The sequence below is a fragment of the Struthio camelus genome, chromosome 1 (genome assembly GCF_040807025.1).
Source record: "Struthio camelus isolate bStrCam1 chromosome 1, bStrCam1.hap1, whole genome shotgun sequence".
NCBI classification, from domain to species: Eukaryota; Metazoa; Chordata; class Aves; order Struthioniformes; family Struthionidae; genus Struthio; species Struthio camelus.
Window position 1 is genome coordinate 222,201,019 of NC_090942.1, and position 21,655 is coordinate 222,222,673.

The following is a 21,655-nucleotide window of genomic DNA, read 5'->3' on the forward strand; positions in this document are numbered from 1 at the left end:
CTCTGGCACACTTGGATTCAGTCCCCTGTGGATAAAGGCAGCAGCAGAGCTGTTCACCTTTATAAAATAAGTCCTACCAGCTCCTATTTGGCTTGACATTAAGTTGGCCTTTCAAGCCATGGGGTTCAGAGCCACAAGACCTCCTATTACCAACAGGCAGCTTTGTTTATGAGCCATTTTCACATGCTGTACAAGCAAGAGAAAAAAACTTGGAAGACTTTTGTGGCACGGGTAACTCCTAAAAGTAATCATCTATTACAGCTACCAGCTTCTCATAAACACACACACATGCTTTCCAGCAAACTCCCCAGGTCTCAGGTTAGAGAGACTCGAAACAAAAGTTTGAAAAGCAAAGTCAGATTTCCGATGTTCTCTCCAACTTTTTGGCGTATAGCTTTTCATTGGCATCTCTGCAGAGCCAGAGATTACTCTCTGGGGAACACTTTCAACTCAAACGTTAAAGGAAGAAGTATGCCATTAAACTCTGACATCTGCTTTCCAACGGCAATTTCATGTCTGAAAGCACACAGGATTCATTAAGTTAGTAGGAAGTCTTGCAATAGCTATGGAAGGTGACAGTTTCTAAAAGGCAGATATTTTCTGTCCATTGTCTGCCCTCATCCAAGACATCTTTCTAGGCTTCATTAAGCACATTACAAATTTACTTTTTTCAATGAAAGTGCAGATGCAATTTGATCTGGAGATTAGGATCACGTTTCCTTCCTCTAAAAGCAAAAGCCAAATATTAGCAAAGACTGCTGGGCTTAAACTTTTATTACCACTTAGGAGAGGCTCAAGCTCGCTGAGGCAAGAGATAGGGATTTAATAAGTTAACTGCACCTTAATGTGTTGCAACTAAGAGAGCTACGAGCAGTAGCAATGTCCAAATCTTTCCTTTATTCCACCCCTTCCAATGTTTTTAATCTCTCCAGTGAGTCCAGCCGCAAACTGACGCAAGCCGACAAGCGCTCAGCACCACGATTACAGGCAGAAGTATCCTGGTGCTGTCAGGAAAATCCTGCATTGCAATGCCACTACTCGAACGGATGTCCTCCACGGGACTCCTCAGCCCACAGCTTCAAAGGACTTTCCGGCAGACCAAATGACTGTTTTAAATATTGGTTTTAGGAAGTGTTATTTTTAAGTGAGGAGAGACAAACCAAACAAAAGGGCTCAGGCTGATTCCACATGCTGCTGGCAGAACAGCGAAGGGCAGACTCTTTGGAGACATCAATCTCCGCTGGGATCCGACTAGCTTCCCTTAAACACCGGCTTTGGGAAGAATCCTAGAGAATGAGTTTCATCATTCCCAGCTATTGCATGGAAGACATTGCTCCCCACTCAAGCAAGAGCAGAGGCAGATAAGGCAAGGGGACAAAAGAAGGGCCACACTGAGGATTTGGCAACCAACTCCAAGTCAGGAGACAAGACAGCTTCCTCCAAGCAAGCATGCCAAAAACCAGGCACAGAGCAACTTCACCTCTCTCCCTCCCACTGCAGCTATCACCTAATTAGGGAGCAAAGTCCAGCTGCTTAAGACAACTTCCTTTTCCTGTTCGCCCCTCTGAAAGGCAGACCCAGCAGCAACCATGGGAACAAGCAGCCACACCACCACTTCATCCCAGACAGCTTCCACTGACCGCTGCCGCTGGGCTTTCTCTACCTCATCCTTCAGTGACGAAGGGACACATGCCCCACCGACTTCACTGGAGACACGAGACAGGTCACGGTGGTCCCACACCCCAGGGAACCCGTGTCTGATGCTACCCATGTGGCAGAGCTACACACACCCCATCCCCAGCTTGCTAAGAGCAGTTGATAGATAAAACAAAGGCTTCGGCAACAGGCTTGAGGAAGGCAGGTTTTGAAGCTGTAGTTCCTCCAGCACCTACGTCACCACGAAGGCTGCGGAGCAGGGCAAGTCTTCAGCTCAGCGTCTTCATGCATTTTTCTAGCCAAGAGAACTGCAAGGGAAGGACTGCCCGGTTATTTTATCCCCCTTCCTCTCCACAGGAGCCACGCATTTATCTATAGAAACTACTAGGTCACACTTTCCACTGAAGCAGATGCTTCAGAGACAGACATTAGCAGGCCAAACTCAGTCTGAGACTAAAAAACTGACCATGTGTTCAGGGAAGTAACTGCTTTCCAAAGCGGGCACGACCACAAGGGTTTTCAGAGAGGCTGAGGAGGGGTAATTCCATAGGTTTATTTTGCATTCCAGGGGATGGAAGGTTATTGCATAGCTATTAACTTAGTTATGCCATATGGACTTAGCTGGAGACCTTGGCAAGTCATTAACACAAAGCTAGCTAGCAGCCCACATGCTGGGGAGAAGTGCTGGGACCACGTCCAACTTATGGGCACAGCTTTGATCATGTAACACCCAGTCTTCGCACACAGAGGGGGGGGGGGGGGAACCCACACTATACACTCCTCTCCCATTTAAGAAACAGATTATGGAGCCCAGGAGCTACAGAAACCTGGACCTACCAAAAGATCCACAAAGCTTAAAGGGTTCTGCGTCTCTTCCCACAGAGGAAGAAAGGCTAGCGTAGAAGCTCCCTTTGAAATGCTCTTTGATCGTCAGTGCCAGGCCGCTATTTTGGCCATGACACAATTGAGTGGATGGACTGCAGCTCTTCATCCACTTCCCTCTTCATGCATCTTCATCCAGGCACAAAGCAGAGACCTGAGAAGACCACTGACATCCAGGTGACTGCAGGAAGCCCTACACACGAATATGCTCCACAAAGCCCAGCTCTGACCCTCCTGCAAAGTCAACCTTCGTGCATCAAGCACAAGGAAAAAGAGGAAGGAAGGGATAAAGAGGGGGAAAGCCACATGCAAGTAACAGAGTAGAGCCACTAGCGACTGACAGAGTGACCTGCTACCCCTTTGTCCAAAGGGCCAGACACAAGGGACGAGAGCACTCAAAATCTGCTTAGCATCTTCCCCAGCTGAGGCCTATACAAAAAGACAAGTGCATTTTTCTTTAGTGGCCAAGCTTATCAAGCATGGAAATAATCAGAGTACGTGCCAGGCACAGCTCTCCTCCGAGCTGAATTCCTGCTTGTCAGCATCCAGGCTGTGGCAGCGCTGTACCTTTCCACTTCCTCTGCAGTGAAATTGAGTTATTCTAGGCTCATAATTGACATGAAGTCAAACTCCATCTGTTTCCACCAAGATAAAGATTCCTCTGAGGTCGCTCTGCTAAGTACCTGCAACTTGGCTGTCCTGCCTCCTACCACAGTTCTCCCGCGCAAGGCGGGGGAAAGGTGCACAGTGCCAAAGTTGCTTCCAGATTTTCTCAGGGTTTACAATATTTTTGGGCTATATACGTGCCTAGATCAATGCAGTAAGCCTAACGCTGCACATAGCGTCAGTAAACGGGAGTCTTGCAATCTCTGCCAATGTGGTAAAGGAGAAAAATATGCAATCATCCTGGGGAAGACACGGATGAGAGGAGGAGAGCGCTGTTTCTGAAGTCATTTGTAATAACGCTGAAGTTTCACAAGCTAGGTCAGAGTCAGGCAAGAAATTTGCCTTTATACAATTCAGGTCACTGCTTGTTTTTTGGTTTTTATGGTTTTTTTTAAGTAGTATTAAAAAAAATAGTCACCCCAGAACAGCTCCAGTGCACAGCCAACACACAGGATGGGAGGGCTAGAAAAATCCACAGCAACACTGATCTTTGCACCCAACAAGACACAGAATTATAACAGACTCCAACACTGTCCGTAGCCTTCAGAGCAGAGAGGCCACGATTCCTCCAGCTCCATAATACTTTAAGGAAAGGGGAACAGCAAGAAAGTAGGAATGCAGGCAGGAAATAAGTCTGATTTTCTTCAGCAGTATAATTATAAGCAATCAAGCTATTGGGTGACGAGTCCATTTGCGCTCAGTAAACGGATGCAGTCAAGTCAAGTTACCCCATTGCCAAAACTAGCATGGGGAGGCCAATGAGTTACTGCAGAGTCATTGCACTTAGAGGCCATTTGGATGCAACTAGGTATTGTCAACATTTCAGGCAGCAGGCAGGAAGGGGGGTCAGAGAAACCAGCACACTCATGAGTGTTTTCTGAAGTCCTGCTTGGCCGGCAGACGCTGCGCGGGAAGTTTTGTTGCACACGTGGCCCGTTCGTACCAGAGAAGCTGCCAAAGTTTCTAGCCACGTTTTCAGCAACTGCCCCATTTAGCAAGGCACCTTCCCATAAACCCGCTTCGGTGCGGCGAGCGGCCCCTTACCCAGGCTGACAGCCTTGCTTGGATAAACGGCTGTGAGGTTCGATTCCCTCTTACGTAGCAAAGTATTCCTCCACCCCCTTGAGCAGCGATGGGCAAACTCCCCCAGAGGGACAGCACGGACAAGAAGTCTGTCCCTCGACAATTAGCCTGTGACATCAAGCGGCAGAGTCGATGTTAACACATGAGAGGAATAACTGCTCTGCATCCACAGCCATGCGGCCGACAGCTTGCACAGGAGAGGGTTTTGCATGCTGAGAAAGAGCTGGATCCCTAGTACAGGGAAGTCGAGGGTAGCAGTCTGCCAGCAGCAAAACCACTGCCAGGCTTGTGCTTTCAAACACGTGAGCGTTTGGTGAGAGAAATCAAAAGGTCTTTGCAGAACAGAGCCCTCCTTCCAGCAGCACCCCAATTCCCTGCTCCAGGAGTGGTAGGATTGGGGGAGAGGAGAAGCAGCAAGGTCTGAACACAACTACGGTCCAGGCAGCTCTGCACATGTCTAGAGACCAGGTGGAGCTTTGACGCCATCAGAGGAAGACCATTCCATGTAGCTTCAGAAGCTGTTTCTGATGCACAGCCTACCACACGAGCAGTGCCATGCCTCAACCCTACGGCAACCTCCAGGCCAGGCCCATTTCTGACCCTGAAGGTCCTGCTGATGGTCAATGGCATCACGCCTGATCTAGCACTGCATCTTTCCAGAGAGAAACTTGCTTTGCTCTCCCTTCATGTGTTAAGGCTACTACATTTCCACAGGTATATTTTCCAAAAAAAAAAAAAAAAACAACACAGAAGCTACCACGCAGTTATTCTTCAGTATCAAGCATTCACAGGAACATATACCTAAACATAGGTACCAAAAACACTTGCTGAGCAGGGGCCAATAGAGGTACGTAAGCACCCTGCCTTTCCCAGCAAGGGATGACAAATCTGTTAAGGTCAGGTCCTTGCTGTACTAGCAACGCAAGTTCCTATATTGCCAGAAAGCCACGAGTTTGAGTAACGTGTGAAGTTACCTACATCTTACAGCACATAAACGCCACTACTGTCCCCAGTACAGTCACTGACCTGCCAGCAAATAAACTCATGTCAAAACAAAGCCCTTTAGAAAATGACTTATCAGAGCAGATACAGTTTTTTCCCCTCCTTTGGCTCAGCCCCACCTCCACATTAGCTTTTCCTCTTATTTTCTTCAGTGACAACGTGTATTGTGTTGCTTCTGCTACGCGGAGGGGAGAATCACTTGGTTATCAGGCACTTCTCAGCAAAAATTGGACTTGCCAGGGTCAGCCAGGGTGAGAGCATAGAGCAGCCTCAACAAACTATCTCCTGATTAAATCCGTTTCTACTTTATCTGTGTTTTACCCCATGAACTGTCCTTACATAGAGGATCTTTATCTGAAAGAACAGCCTTTAGCCAACAACACGGGGAGAAATTAAGTCAAGCCATTCAGAGCAACCCCCATGCTATTTCCACCTCCCCTGAAGAGGTTATTCTGTGGCAATAGGGCAACTGCCACTATGAAAAAAAAAAAAAAGATACTCAGATTGATATCAAAGTATGAAGTATCAGCCTGAGGACACCAGGGCTAGGCAGATCTCTGCTAGTCCCTTCCAGTGACATCCCCCATTTATTACCACCTCCACAAGGAAAAACAGCATTTCTGTATTGAATGCAAAGAGCTAACGTGTTCCCTGTGGCCCTTCTCCCGGATTATTCTCCAAGGAACCCACAGAGTCACCCTAATTCAGGCTGGTGAGGGTGCAGCAAAGGCAGGTTCAGCTGTTTAACCCTTCTGCGCCATTTGCAAACACCTCTCAGGAGGAGAAGGAAAAAAAAATAAAAAAAAGCAAGCACAATTAAATATAGCTCATGATCCTGCAATCAGACCTATAAGACTGCGCTTTTACTCCCCCCTCCAACTGATCCCCAGTTACAGGAACAGACACCTCCTCTCCACCTCTAAATCACTGCAAGCTACTTTTTCCAGGGAGCTGCCTGGGTTTGACGACCTCTGTTATATTTCCGGTCCAGCTCCAGGAAACCAAGAAGTACTTGGCCATGGGGCAAATGGGCCTTAAGCCTTTACCAGCACTTCTTGCTGATGGTATTGCCAATCCCGAGAGAAAAGCTATATATTTTAGAAGCACAAAAGATCCCCAAGCATCATGATCACTGTTTGCTTCTGGCGGGCTTTCCAGGGATTTATTTTCAAGTTCTCCGTTGCGTCCAAGAGGCCTAGACCAATGAAAAGGAGCAATGCTCATGTGACAGTTCTCTAGCTGCCAAACATGTCACAGTGAGTGCGCCAGGAGGTGGCAAAACCGTCCCGGTGTCACTACAGCAGCAGAGAGAAGGTTTTCCCATCAACACCTGCACACCTCGCTGGCTCCAGAGATGCTCCGTGAACTCAGCCCATTGGCACGCTGAGGATAAAGTGAGCAGAGCCCTTTGCCAAGTGCCAGCCCCCACAGAGCTCCCAGCTATTTTTGGCAGGTCGCATCCAGAGCTGGAAATATTTGCGGTATTGAATTACCATCCATCACCACGCAAGATCACAAATTAAGTGTTCAGCTTTTAGCTACAGTGCTGGAGAAAGGCTGTTAAAAAGAAAAGCTGAAGCGGGGAGAAACCTATGGTAGATTCCATTTTTCTTATCCCATCCTATGGGCTCTATTTCCTATGGCCGCAGTATTGTTGCTCACGTGAAACTGCAACATTATGCTGAGGACAGACTGCTGCTCCATCACAATACTCCCACTCGCATATGAACTCAACTGTGGCAGCTAGGCACAGAGTCCAGGCTCCTATACAGCCTCTTCTGGACCCTCTCATACATCTCAGCCCTCATCACCTTCCAAAAACCCATCCTTGGAGCATGTCACACCAGCTTCGATGCAGATGCTGCATGCTCTGTTGCTGCATGCTCTGTTCCAACACATCACCAAGAGGTGCCTCCACCAAGTCACCTTCCTCCCCACGTTGACCACCCAGCTCCTTTTCTGGAGTTGCCCAGCCACCACCTTCAGATTCTCTGTGACAGCTCTTTCAGTATATTTTGCCCACTGCAAAGGAAAGCTGTACTTCCACTTCTTAGAGCAGGCAGTGGAAAAGTTACGTTTACTAGCTCAAACTTAACAGCGTCACAGTGGGAGCAGGCCGAGCAGCCCACCTAAGGGGAGACGCTTGCCAGGAACAAGCCTTCGTTCCTTGACATACGACTGCTTGACAGCTTGTTTGCAGCTCTTCACTGGGTGAACACAGAGGAGACTGGTGCATAAACTCTCCTGTAACAACACAGATCCCACAGATGGTTTATCCAGGCTATTAACATCAATCTTCCAAGCAGGAAATATCAAGGACACACATGATAGCCCACAAAAAGCAGGCCTCAGAGAGGGAGTGGCTCACACTCAGCTTCCTGGTGCCTCTCCCATCCCACAGGATGTCCAGACCTGGACCAAAAAGCAGACATCTGACTCCTCACATGAAACCATTCATGTCTGACACCACTAGACATGTCTGCAGGATGCCTGTGTCAGAAGCGCAATTAGTCCAAGATCAGCATCCAGGAAGTTGAACTCATGGGAAGATCTCCAAGTCAGAAAAATCTAGATACCTATCTGCCTTCCTACACTACCCAGGTATTCATCATCCTGCCCCACTGAGGCTGTGCTGTGGCCTCCATTTTGCAGGCACAGAACTGGGAGAGGTGCTTATCTTTTTGACCAAAACCACTCAGGAGATCTGCAGAAAGCACAAAGATAAGCCCCAGTCTTCACCCAATCCCTCGGCCATCTTCCCCCCAGATTCAACATCACAGCATCAACCCAAAACTTCATGGCCCCCTGGCAGTATCTGAGGACACGTAACCAACGGCCCAAGTGTTTCGTAATTTAAGAGGCAGGATAGACAGCTCTGTGCCTCAGTTTTCCCAGGGTGAAACAGGAGCTAGACAGCACAAACAAAAACTAAGACTCTTCTCCCAAGACCATCATCTTTCACAGACCCGTTCATCCTGTCACAGCTGAAGGGCCCAGAGCTTGCCAGCTCCTGGAAGTGAACATCTCTAACCATTTATGCTAGCAAGCGCTCGACCAAGGCAGAAGAAAGACTACCGCTCAGGACCACAGGCTGCCCATAGCACCTTTGACGTCATCAGCCTTGGGACAGGCTCCCAGAAGGGAGACCTCCAGCTCACCAAACAGCCTTGAAGCTGCAGCAGACACAGCCAGCCGCAGACAAACATTTCTGCTTTCTCCTTCACCTCCGACTGGTGATGCACCAGGCTCCACTGAGGCACTCTCAGTTAGGCATGGAAGAAGCCCACCACCCTCTGAGCCCAGGGACAGCCAGTCTCTCTGCTGCCATTTGCTCTGTGGGGTAGATGGGAGCAGAGATGATCACATCCCAGTCAGAGAACATCCAACAGGGACACAGGACACCAGCCAGCTATGCCCAAAGGACGAAGTTCTGCCTCCAGCAATCCCATGAGGCTCAAAGTAAACACTCACCCAAAAATTACAGCCTGGGATAAGGTTTAGGAGTGATAAGGGACTTGTTTAGAAGTCACTGCATGCTCTACCCATTGCTCAAGGCACAACAAGCACCTGGGATGGCCCCTGGTAAGCACAATTTAAGAAGTTAGTTTAGGAAATGGTCTCTAGAGAAGACAGAGATTTGTACTTTGCTTCAGGACCGAGTTTAGCCTGTTACCCATGATTCCCTTCTGCTTTCCTGAATGGTAAAGAAGTTGAAAAGAGCCAGCAGAAGCAGCCCGGATGACTTCCATTGCACAAATGCTCTGGCAGCCTCTTAACACTAGACTCACTCAACTGCAATCCTCCTGTAGCTTCACACAAAGCCCTGTTTCAAGCTTACAGCAGCGCTTGCTTCTGTAATATTATAGATGACCGAACGGTGTTCATAAAATAATTGGCCATAGGATAGGGCTGGTAGGTGAGTAAAACTTTCCCTACTTCTATCCAACACATAAAATAAGAAAGCCTACGTGGTCTTGCAAGAAGCATCACCTGCACTTTGGGAAGGGTAGAGACTGCATACAGCCTGCACAGGACAGAAACAAGAGTTTATCTTATAGAAAAACACTACAGAAACCAAGATAGCCCTCTTTTCTCTAAAGGAGGATTAGCCTTGAGGGTCCACTGAGCACTCCAGCCTTCTCCAGAAGGATATGTTAGCACATGGGGCAGTCTGCTAGCACTGAAGAAAGCTGCCTGATGTTTTCTAATCCTCCTACGGCCCCAAGTTCTCCATTGCAGCCCACAGGGATCTGTGTTTGCAGGGAAGAGCCTGAAGAGCTCTGCTTGCAGCTCACTATTTTCCCAGCTGGTTTCCACATTCCATCCAGCAAGAGCACATGCCATGAAGATGCTCTGAATGTCATCTTATCACAGCAAGATTTTCCTGAAGGAGATGCTTCCTTGTGCTTTGCTCTCATCTTTGCGGGAATTGGAGCTGGTAGGATGTGTAGCTTTCAAGACACCTGTCATCTCTGCTTGAGCTGAACAGAAGGCAAAGGCCTAACTTTCTCCAAGGACAAACGTTAAGCTAAGGCATACTTGTGGGAACGAGGCAAGAACAAGTCCTGCTCATCCTTCCTGTTGAACTGCATTGCTTCGCAAAGTAAATTCTGTGCAGGAAAAATAAGGATTTTTTTTTTTTTTTAAATTTAAGTAAAGGCACTTTTTGCCTGAGCTGAAGCATGATATGATGCAACTAGAGCGCCCAGGGAGCAAAACACAACAGCTTGGGCAGACCTCAAGCACTGGAAAGCTCCAGGGGAGCCACAGCGCACAGGTCTCTGCTAAAGCTACACCAAGATGTCATCAGCATTTTTCAGCCTGGCAAATCACCAAGCACTTTACAGCACTATTAACACAAGAAAAAAAAACACCCTACTCTGTCCATCACTTATACTGTGAAAGAAAGCTAAAGAATACCCAAGCTCTTTAGCTAGTCTCAACTCTGGGACAAAAAAAATAATTTAAATACAGTCCTCATGTCTCATGACGAGAAGAAAGTTTACTACTACTGGGACATGAGTCTTTCCCTACAGGCAGGTAACTGCTGCCTCTTGGTATCTCCCATCTGGCAACAAGCCTGAGAGGAATCAGGACACCTCAGCAATTCCTGCAAATCCACTCACTGAACTTCCAGACTACAATTTATTTCAAAGCTCAGCCACTTGCAGCTAAATTTATTTTTTAATACCAGCAATACTGCCTCAGCCCTATGCTTCCTCTTGACAACTCTGCTATTTAGCTATCATTAAACTCGATGGCGCATGAGATATAATAGGGTTTTACTCACACCCTTGTCAAAGGGCTGGCTCAGTGGAAGTGACAGCCACAACTGTTTTAGGTGGTATTTATCCCATAGCCTTCCAACCAAAAAAGCCAGGATTTTACAGTCAAACGCATGGGATCCATCACCAAAATGGCTAGTTTGGAGCAGAACGTCTCATCAGCTTCAGGCAACGCTAGACCACGGTTGCAAGTTTTAAGGCAGCCAGGCAAAATCAGCCAGTTAAAACTCAGTAGCCGAGACACAGCCAAGAAGTCAGACTTCACATCCCCTTGTAAGGGCAGCGGGGTATTCCCCAGAAACGTCAGCACAGAGATGCAAGCTTTCCCCTCCCCAAAACATTCCTTCTGGGACTCCAGAGGCCTCGGCAAGTAATTATGCTGTGGAGCTTTATAAAGCATTGGGGGAAAGGAAAGAAAAAAAAAACACCACACATACAAGCAAGAAATTGGGCAGAGGTCCAGATCCAATGATAGAGTCTGAAAGGTTAGAGAGGAGATAATACACTTGCAACATGATTTACTCAAGCTGTCTTTACTGCCTTCTTGCCACCACCACTTGACATTTTCTCTTCCTCCTAGACCCAACGTCAGGCTCCACCACAGTCATATTTCACTTCTGACTGCAGCAAAAAACAGAACAAACAAACAAAAAAAAAACCCCACCTTCGTCTAAAGCGTGAAATAGGCCTCCAGTTAACAACTCCCATCGAAGCCTCTGCAAACACCTTTCCTCAATGCAAAGGGCTGGCTTCTTTATCCAACTGTGGTATTTATACAAGAGAAATTTCATAGGAGGCATCGCCTTAAGCATAAGGCACCTGGGATGTAACAAGTACCAGTAGATGCTGTTTCTCCCCAGCTTTACAACATTAGGGGGTCAGTTCAGACATAATGATCAGCATGTAAATTCTGGTAGAAATCAGATGCCTTCTTGAGGCGCTGGAATCCGAGAGCCCCAGGACCCGGGGCATACAGACAGCTTTCCATTGATTTTAAGTTCTAGCTTTTTTGGATTAGGTTTTTAACATAAAGCCGAGTTACAAACATCGGATGCTGTGTTAAATCCCATTAGCTCATTACACAGCTGAGTAGAAGCAAGTGTTTGGTGAAAAAATGAACCCAACTGCTCATTTGGGAACAAGACGGTCACATCGACCTTGCACACGGCAGCATGCAAGAGCCATGAGTGTTGTAGAAATGAGTGTTTGTTCCCAGTTTTGTTCAAAAGCCATATTTTTCAACAATTCATAGTATTTGCAGCACAGCCAGGGTGACATTCCTCAGACTAACGCCGGCTCCACTGGAGGAAACCCTGGAGCACGGCTTTGCAGAAAGAAGGCCCATTTCTGCCTCAGTACCATAGCAAGAATCACTCCTGCCAAATCTCAGCTTGCTCCCTTCTCCCTCTCCTGCCATGCCATCACCTGGACCAAACAAGCTTTCTTCACCTGTGCTGCCCTTCTGGGGAGCCCATCCCAGCACATCGGCGCAACAGAAAAGATGACAAAGGCTACTCTAAAACTGGCATCAAAAAAAAAACAAACCAAAAACACAAAACCAGCTTTTCTTGCTTTCAAAAGCAGGGTTAAGGGCAGCCTAACAGAGCGGGCACTGCTTGCAGGCCATTCTGCATGAGGACAGCAACTTGCAGGGAGCTTCCTGCCATTGGCAAACCTTAGGTTTGACTCTCCTTTCCCATGAGTTCCTCTGTATTGATGGTGCTGCTGGAAAGAGTCATGAAAAAGCAACAGGGAACTAAACAGAAGAGAAAAGGAAAGGAAAGAAAACAAATGAGAAAATCGCTTTCCACCTCTACTCCTCTTCCTAGTACAAACAGCTATATACTGGGCTCCCTTTCCAAGCCCTTGACTTTTACGTTCTTTGTGGTATTACACTCTAGTCTCAACCTCTAGGCTCCATCCCTCCTGCTAAAAGAGCTTTCTGGGAGGCAGGAGATGAATATTTTAATTCCCTCATGCCAAAAGGGCCAAGACGTTTTCTGAACAGTTGCTCTCATCACTCCAGTAGAGCAGGTACCACCACGTTTCCCTCTCGGGAAGCTCAGCCATGTTCACCTTTCTAAGGGAGAAGCTGTGTGCACCTGCCTCTGGAGAGAACTTCAGGCTGCAAATCCCATATAGATGTCTGCATGGGCATCGGTCAGCTATCTGAATTGGAGAAGGCCAGGACCAAAAACATGCCCACGTTGCTGCAGCCTCTCCACCCTATGTTCAGGCCACACAAGGGAGCACCTAAAAATTATGCACTTTGAACTCAAAGCAGGCTGAGGTCTACACCACAATACCTTTTACTGGCATCAGCCCAGGTTTTTGCTGTCCATGCAGAGGTCAGTGCCCTGAAAGGGCATCAAGCCAAGCCGGGGGAAGAGCCCTCTGTGCACGCGGAGTTGCACAAAAGCATCAGAAGTTCTTCTTCCAAGCCAAGAACAGCCTGGCAAGGTGCATGACAGCAGATCCCTCAACTGAATTCAGTCTCAGCTGAGACCAGCCACCACGTTCAGTCACCAGCGAGCTCAATGCACACACAGACATACACTGCAGTAACCACCCTGCTGCATGTAAGCCAAATGCTCACCTAGCTTCCAAGCCTTCTTCTCCAAATTACCCACTGCCTTCTTTTGTTTTAAGCAGCAAAGCAGTGGAGAGAGACTTACAGCAGCACTTGCAGTGCAGTTCCTTGTTGAATGGTTCAGTACTGCTAAAGGACCCGGAACACCCCTATCTCTCAAGCCCTGGTGACCGCTAAAGTTTTAATAGAGCTGATAAGCTCCCAGCTGGAACAGCTCTTGCGCACAGTCAGTTTTATCTGCAGCAGAGCACGCCTGTTACAGAGCCTGTCTTATCACCAGTGCAAATATCAGCAGAGATAGAGAGGAGCACGTAATGACCGGGGAGGGAAGTTGCAGAAATACAGGCAAAACGTTGTCTTTTGACCCCATTTCCCCTATCTCGGGGGCTCCCTACTCCTCATCCCACGTACCCACAAGCTCCTGGCAAAGAAAGCCCCGAGTCAAGCTGGAAAATTAGGGAAATTAGGGAAAAGGCAGGGAAATTTGGGAAAAAGGCAGTACTATCCCTGCATGGTGGGAGAAAGGCAAAAAAAACCCCATGGGACCTCCACTCACACTAACACAGCACTCAATACTACCAGACCATTACCCGAAAAGCTTGAATTTTAGGACTCTCGGGACATAAGGGTTTTAACATTATAAACTGTCACTTTTAAAAAATACACAGATTGCCTAGTTTAAGCTTATTCTGCTCTTAAAAGTAGATTTGCGACTCTTCAACTACAGGGCATCTCTAAGAAAGTCTAGACTCCAGGTTACAACTTTGCAGTAAAGCAAAATAAACTCACAGGCTCCGGTCCTGCTAGCTAATCACATTCCCACTGCAATACAATAGTGTTTAGCACATCAGGAAGATAAAGCCTCGAGGGACTAGTAGCCCTGCAGAAACCTCTGCCTCCAGGTCACTGGTTCAAATCCGGCCTCACCTTTACCCAGCTAACCTCCCTTCCCGTGCCTGTTGCTCCTGTTCACCAGCCCAGGCATTTATCACCCTGCTCCAGGTGACACCAGGGCAGGTCACTGGTGTCATTAAGGCTTCCTACTGTGTTGGCGCTCAGCCAAGTGCAGTTTGAGGTCACTGTGCACCAGCCTGGTGGAGGGATTGCAGCAGGGAAACTTCCATTAAAGACCCACGTCCATAAAGACCCGCTTCCAACAGGTCGCTTCCAGCGACTTTTGGCCGCGCCTGGAGTTGCATTACCAACCCAGGGCAGGGGCAGGCCCAACCGAGCAAGTTTTGAGGGCTGTAGACCCAAAACTGGAAGAACCAGCCTTGCATTCGAGATCAACAGCTTCCTCCTCAACTCCTCCTTTTTGAGGAGACACATAGGCTCACCTCTGGGTATCTGGGTAGGCGCATTGCTCCGAGAGCTCAGTCAGCGCTAGCTAGAGGCAGTGTCTTTAAATCTCCCCGGAGATACAAAACTGCAATAACTGGCTCTCCTGGGCCGGTCACCACCTCCCTGAGAGCACTGCCTGCCTTCTTCCCCAAACCCTACCTCTTGCACAGGGAGGGCGGTTTTCCAGGCTACATTGAGTAAGCAGAGACCCACCACCAGACAGCTCCAGCTCGCTTCCCACAACACTCAGAGCTCCCAGCTCATTTCGCTTAAAGGCTTTTTTGGGAAGCAAAGAAAGAAGTTGCCAGGTGCTGAACCCTCATCACCAAACCCAAGGTGCTCTGGATGGACTATTCATTTGAAAAGGCTCCCAGACCGGATGTTTTGGCCCCATCGATAACATCTAGGGAGTTGAATAGGTTCGTACCTCAAGGGCAGCACCTTCACCTTGCTGCTAGGACAGCCGGTGAGATGCCCACACACATTTTTTTTGTTGTTGGATGTTTTCGAACAAAAGGCAGAAACCCCTCCGCATCCAGAGACTCCCTTCCCGTTTCCAGAGGTCCAGGAAACCACAGAGCGAGTTCTGAGCTTGGATTGGATTGAATTCACAAAGCCCCAGAAGGAATAAATAATAAAGTCAAGTGCTTTCAACGGCAGCGGCTTTCTCAGCTTCATAGGAGTTACCCATGCAAGCTCAGGCCAGAGCCGAAAGCACTGCGCATCACAGGACCTTGGGCTCACGCGGGTGCAAACGTGAGGAAGGACTCTTCCTCGGGCTCCGGCCTTCAGCCACTCCTGCCTATGTTTTCAGGGACGGTAGCTCTATCACTGTAGTCCCAACAAGCACATTTGTGGTTTTGGGGTTTTCCCCCCCCCCTTCTCTTTGCAAAGCAAAGCCATACGCAGAGAGTCCCCGCCGCCTGTGTCGAAGTACCCCCACTACGTATCTACAGAGCATCAAGTGAAAGGTAAAAAATGGTTCGGGAGCTCACAGGACCCAGCTCACGAGCACGGGGAAAAACAGGAGGCAATAATACATATTTTTAACAAGTTTTTTTGATATCTGTGTAGAAGCTGGAAAACAGGGCTTGCAAGGTCAGCGCAGCAAGCGAGCGCAGAGCAATACCTCGATGATAAATACAATTTGCATGAACACACCTAAAAATAGAAGCTTTGACAAGCATAGGTCCTGGCTTACCTCTTAGCTTGACAAAGTCCAGGACTCTTAACAAGCTCAAAACGATACACAGACTGCAAGGATCATTCAGCCGTTAATATAGTGCGGCTCTCTACAGTCAGGCAGCCAGCTCGGGGCCACGAACAGAGCAACGACAACCAGCAAACTCCACAGGGAAAAGCTCAAGAGAAATCGAGCAAATCACCCAGCTGGATATCTGCTGCGATGCCAAAACCCGGACACAAACGCTCCCCTCTTGCTGGCTTTGAAGCCGCAACGGGTTTGAGTGACAGCGTGAAGCCTCAGCTACAAGAGGCACCAATAATTAGGAGGTAGATTGACACCAAAATTCCCACGATACCTGCAAACATAATCCCTGCCGTATCAGGCGACTGCCTACAAGGCATCACCAACTTGACAGCCTCAAGAAACTCCTCTATACAGTTTCCTCCTACAAGATGAGTAGTAGAGTAGGGAAAAGCCCGAGCATCGGTCTCCAAGCCCTGAAGCGACCTGCTCCAGCATTAGAGCCGCTTCCCAACAGCCACGTGCAGCCTCACCCTGCCATCCGGCCACCTTCGGACGCGACGTCCCAACCACGAGACTGTGGTCATCCCCCGGTCTCAAAATTTAATACCTTTTCTTTGTTCGGCTGCAATTCTGCAGCGGGCGATAGGACCATCGGCTTGAATTTTTGGCCCGAGGCAATGAGATTTACGATTTAGCGACCGTCGGCTCGAGAGATTCATCGATACGAGACGAGCGGCCCGAGATCTAATCGGTGAGAGAAGGACACTCGGCCACCAAAACGCGCCGCAAAGCCATCGCGCATTTTTAACCGCTGCATCCAAAGACGCCCGTTAAAAGAGACTCTGCTCTTCACGGCGTGCTATCTAAGTCAGGCGCAAGACGCGCTCGCCGCGTAACCCGCGCAAGCGGGAGCCTCGAACTCGGCGCAGCTAAAACCGGCGGCGGAGTCGAGTATTTCTGCACTGTGCATCTAACCTCAGGCTAGGGGAGGGAGAAGTTTCATTTCGGCTAACCGAGGAGGGGGAGGAAGGGAAGCTAAACGGCAGCGAGCGGACTTTTAATAAAAGCGTCGTACAAGCAGCAAAGGCTAACGAAGTTTTACAGGGAAACGGCGGCATTAAAATAAGCAAACACAGAAATAACGCTATTAGGAGGCAGACTTTCTTTAAAGGCTCCCGGGCAGCGTGCGAGATGAACCGCAGCGCCGCGTGGTAAATCTGAAAGTGAAACGGACCCTTTCAAGTGCTCCCAGACAAGGGCGGCATAAACTTACGGTCCATGACGTCCGAGTCCGCCCGGACGCAGCAACCCGGCCCCCGGCGGCTGCGGGATGTCTCGCGGCCAAGCCCGGCTCCCACGCAGCCTGCGCCCCCGGGGGCGCGATTGTAGGGGGGGGGGGGGGGGAACACGGCGGCGGTGGTTAAGCAGCAGGAGGATTCAATTTTGTCATGACGAAAGGAGTTACGTTAAATCAGCGCGAGCCATTTCCGAGGAGCGCGTTAGCCGCCAGTGGGACGGCGCGCGGACGCGGGAGCCCAGGGACGGAGCCGGGGGCGCAGATTTGCTCGGGAGCTGCCAAGTAAATGCAAAAAACATTCACAACAAGGATGCAGAGACTTCCCCCCCACACACACTCCTCCACCTCTAGCAAGCTAATTCTGACCAAAGACCAGGCGGGCAAAGGAGACGGAGCTCAACCAAAACACGTAATGGATTCAGCATGTGAAAACATGCAACGCATGGAGAAAACATGCATCAGCATGGAAAGACTTCCAGTTGCCACCCAAGAAGGTCCTTGTTTGAATATCCTTCGGGAGAACGCGCTGTACCTTGAAACCATTTCTTGGCAGAAACGTTACACAAATATTTAATTACGTATAAAAATAAAGCTTTTTCCCCAGGTTATTGAGCAACGATAGGCCATTTAACCAAGTGTTTGGGCTGTTGTTCAGCCAGCATCTGTGGGTATTTTTGGAGGAAGCGGGGAGAGCACAGCGGTTAGCTAAAGAGGAAAAAGAAGCAAAGCCAAACACCAGCACGCAGCTTTTTTTTTTGAAAGCAACACATACATTAAAGTAGCTGTACCTAATCTCTGTTTATAGAGGGGCTGGCAGTCAAAAGCAACCGCTATAAACTGCCTTTTAAATCCCTTTTCCTTGCATCAGGCATATAGTATTCCTGCAATGATCTCTCAAATGCCATCAGCATACGTGGGGTCATGGAAAAGCAGCAGGGACCGTATCCGGAAGAAAGATGTTTTGCACTGTGAAAAAGGGAGCAGGAACAAGATGCCCAGGTCCCACCAGCCTGCTGGGAATTACACCATCACCCTTGCAAGACCCTTCTGCACCCCTGGGTGAGCAAGGGGAGTCATCTCCATACACACTTTTCACAGCACTAAGGAACCAGCTCATCGGTGTGACACTGCCCTCTCCTGAGCAGAAGGAACTCCTCAGCTTCACATCAAGCTCCAGCACAGCAGCCCTGGGGAGGATCACCCTAAGACTTCAGTCCTGGGTGAGAAAACACCCTGTTCCAACAGGAGAAACCATGAGACACCACTCACCCCACAGCCAGGACCACCAATGAAGCCTAAAGCAGATGTCAGCTCCTCACACCAACACCACTTAACTGTTTTCCTGCACGAGAAGGAAATACCAAAGCCACCTCTTCCCCCACCCCCTGAACCTCCTCAGAACATAGTTATCAGCTGCAGCAGTTTAATGAAGCCTCATTAAGGCAGCAGCCCAGGAGCTGCCAGGTGAAACCCATCATTTCAGCTCACTATCAGCAAGGAGGTGCAAAGCAACTCCTTAAAGCTCTTTCAGGAAAGAGCACAGGTCCCCCCCCACACACACACACACAGCTGCATTTCTTGTTCAAAAGGAGTTTCAAAGCAGCATGGCAGGCTCTGCATTCCCAGAAGGTGAGAAACACTTGCAGCAACATATAATTTCCAACCATATAGATTTGGCCACACACATCCACCCCAGCAGGATGGGAGCTGCCTGGCACGTGTCTCAGGTGCAGGGCTGGGACAGAGTCTTCTCCGAGGCTGAAATCATCTCCAAGCTGAGATCCTACCCCTCTATTTTCACCCTTGGGAAGACTCGCAAAGCGAGTTAAAAGGATGATATTCCCTGCAGGTGTGTCTGTGAAAAGGGGACCCAGATCTAGCTTCCACCGCCTGTGAGCGCCAAAGTACCTCCAAGCAAACCACAGTGGGTGTGAATAAGCCAGATCTTGACCTCCATCTGTGACAGCATTTGCAACCATGGCTTACTGTAACCTGAACAGCAGCACGTTAAAATTGCCATAGTGTTTCACAGCGACTAACACCAACATCAGTGGTTTTAGGGCTTTCTTTTTCTAGTGAGATCCAATGTGCATGGCACTTTCTAGAAAAAAAGTGCAAGACACGACCCCTGGCCCTTGCAGCCGGTTCATTATAATCTTCCTGGGTCATAAGAGCAATTTGTTTCCCAGCTAAAATTAAAACCTTTATCATTCATTCCAAGCCAGAAGCTCCCGCAAACGACAATCCCACATCAAATAATCAATGGGACCAGAACTCATTTCCTTTGTGCTATTCACTGTCGAGGCGCAAGACAAACAGCAGTCAGGTTTTGCCTTCCAGTACAGAATTCATTGCAGGGTAACGTGCAAAACATGCTTATTTAATAGAAAAAGTACAGCTTGACAGAGACACCCACTCTAAAATTAACTCTGCCTCAAAGCAGAGCTTATATCCCCCGCTGAAGCAGTGCCTTCTAAATTGCAAAGAAGTACTCTGCAGCTGAGTGCTGTTTGAGTAGTGGTTTGAAGATGCTTCAAGTCTCGACAGAGGAAAATATGTTCAAATAGCAGCCTTTAAGGCTGCTCAGGTAGACAAAGGCTGTATAATGTATTAGTGACTGCTCTCCCCAGCAGTTTGGTGGCCAGCGAACACGGACGCGCCAGACAAAACGCAAGGCAGGAAGTCCATTTACTTCAGCTTTTCCCCCAGCCACACCTGCCAAGCGCAAGCTAGCAATTTGTAAGAAGGAAAGAAGGAAGGAGACATTTATTCTGCATCCGTGTGTGATCCAAACCAAAAGGGGGAAGAGAAAGGAAAAAAGAAAAAAAAAAGGCTCTTGAAGAACGAGCAAAAAGGCTAACTTTTAAATTTCCTGGCAGTCGTGCGAGCACCCAGAGGGGAGAGCGCGGTCTGAGCGGCGTATTCGGGTTTAATGCGCTCTCCCCACCGCGTAACTTCCTAATGCAGAAACAACCTTCTGGGGCTTACTGAATGAGCGCTCATTTTCCTTCACACGGGGAGGAAGTGCCAACAAAGAGAAACCTCATTCTTTTTCTTTCTTTCTTTCTTTTTTTTTTAATTTTGCATGCAGCATTGTCATGACTATTCCCATCATACAGCCATAATCCCTTTCCAGCCCCAAAATAACCTTTGAGCCAGCATGATTACAAAGAGCAACTGTAGCTGTACAAACCCACCCCGAAAAAACAAAGTAGGGTGAGCTTGAAGAAGCCAGGTTTTTTTCCGGCTGAGGAATCACCGTTTCCATCTGGCCGGAGTACGATTCTGTAGCTCCGGCATCGGGAATTGCTACAACAGACCGTTTCCAGCAGAAGGCTCACATTTCGGCTGCAACTCTTAAAAAACGCCTAGTTTTCGAGGCGCTGAATATACGGGGCTGGAGCGGACTTGGGAGAGAGCATCAGTGCGACAGCAGTGAGAGGTTTGGCAGCGGGGCGGGGGGGGGGGGATTTCCCTCTCCCCTTTCTTGAATTTCTTCTCTTTCCCAATGATTTCTCTGCCGAGCGTCAAGGACAAAATAAGACCCTCTACGTTCACCCTCTCCCAGCCTGTCTTCTCACTGCTGGTGAGAAACACAAGGTGCTTAAGGCAAATAGCAGCTTGCTCCTGGGGGACATCACCAGGAGCCCAGCGTCCCTACCTCCACCTCCGAGCGGGTCCCCGAGGCACCGCGAAGGGCTCGGGTGCTGGACGGGCACCGGGTGGCCTGGGCAAGGGAAGGCAAGTTTAAATCCCTCCTGGGATTTCGCTGCCTCGGGGTTTTAAGGAGCCACGCAAGCCCAGCCTAAAGCCTTGGGGCAGCGGGGTGCTGCGGACGCCGATATTTTGAGAGCGGCACCTAAAAACGAAGCGTTACCTGCCTGCCCGCTGCAAAGCGAGCGCGGCCTGAAGGGGAAATTGGGGGGGAGGGGGGGGGCTGGATCCAACCCGGGGAAAGTGAGGGGGGTCCCGGATGCCCAAGAGGGCACCCAGCATCTCCCACCCCGTGCCCTACATCCCCCTGCCACCCAGCAGCACTCGCCACCTCCCAGCTTTGCTTAGGATGCTCCCAGCCCGGAGAGACACCCCAGGGGCGGGGGGGGGGGGGGGGGGACAACCGCTCGGGTGGGGGCACAGAGGGTAACGAAGCACCTTTTGGGCCAAAGAAGCACTTTTTGGTAGGGGGCCGAACCCGGCGTATTTAACACCTCCTACCAAACACCCGCCTCAGCATCACCTCCCTCGGGGGGGGGGGGGGGACACATTGCACCCCCCTCCCCTCCTTTCTCCGGGCATGCAAAAAGGCCACGCCGTTCCTCCCCCCCCCCCCCCAGTGCCACCAGTCGTCCCACCCTTCCCCTTTACCTGCTGCCACGGGCAGATCCTCGGGAGACCCCCGCAGCCGTCGGGGGGCAGGGGCGGGGGGGATGGAGGGTACCCCCCCTGCCCCACCGGGTGCGGCGAGGCCGGCGGCGACCGTCCCCTGGCAGAGGGCAGAGCCCGGGCCGGGGGCAGCCAAGGAGCGGCCAGCAGCGAGGGGAGGATGGATGGATGGTGGGGACGGAGGGTGGCACCGTGTCGCCGTGGCCGCGCCTGGGCTCGGCTCGGCCGCTCGTTGCCGGTAGCGGGGCGGGCGCTTGGGA

At 49.6% G+C, this 21,655-nt stretch overlaps 1 protein-coding gene across 6 annotated transcripts in view; it reads right to left on the minus strand.

Moving 5' to 3' along the window:
- GDPD5 (glycerophosphodiester phosphodiesterase domain containing 5) overlaps positions 1-21,655 on the minus strand; it is a 179,389-nt gene extending 157,734 nt beyond the window's left edge. The window contains exon 1 of one of the 6 annotated variants that reach the window (XM_068930755.1): positions 21,378-21,655. The gene's annotated coding sequence lies outside the window, so the exon portion shown is untranslated. Of the gene's footprint in view, positions 1-13,170; positions 13,323-16,988; positions 17,122-21,377 lie in introns of those variants that run through there. The other 5 variants (XM_068930746.1, XM_068930750.1, XM_068930757.1 and 2 more) reach the window with 5 other exon arrangements.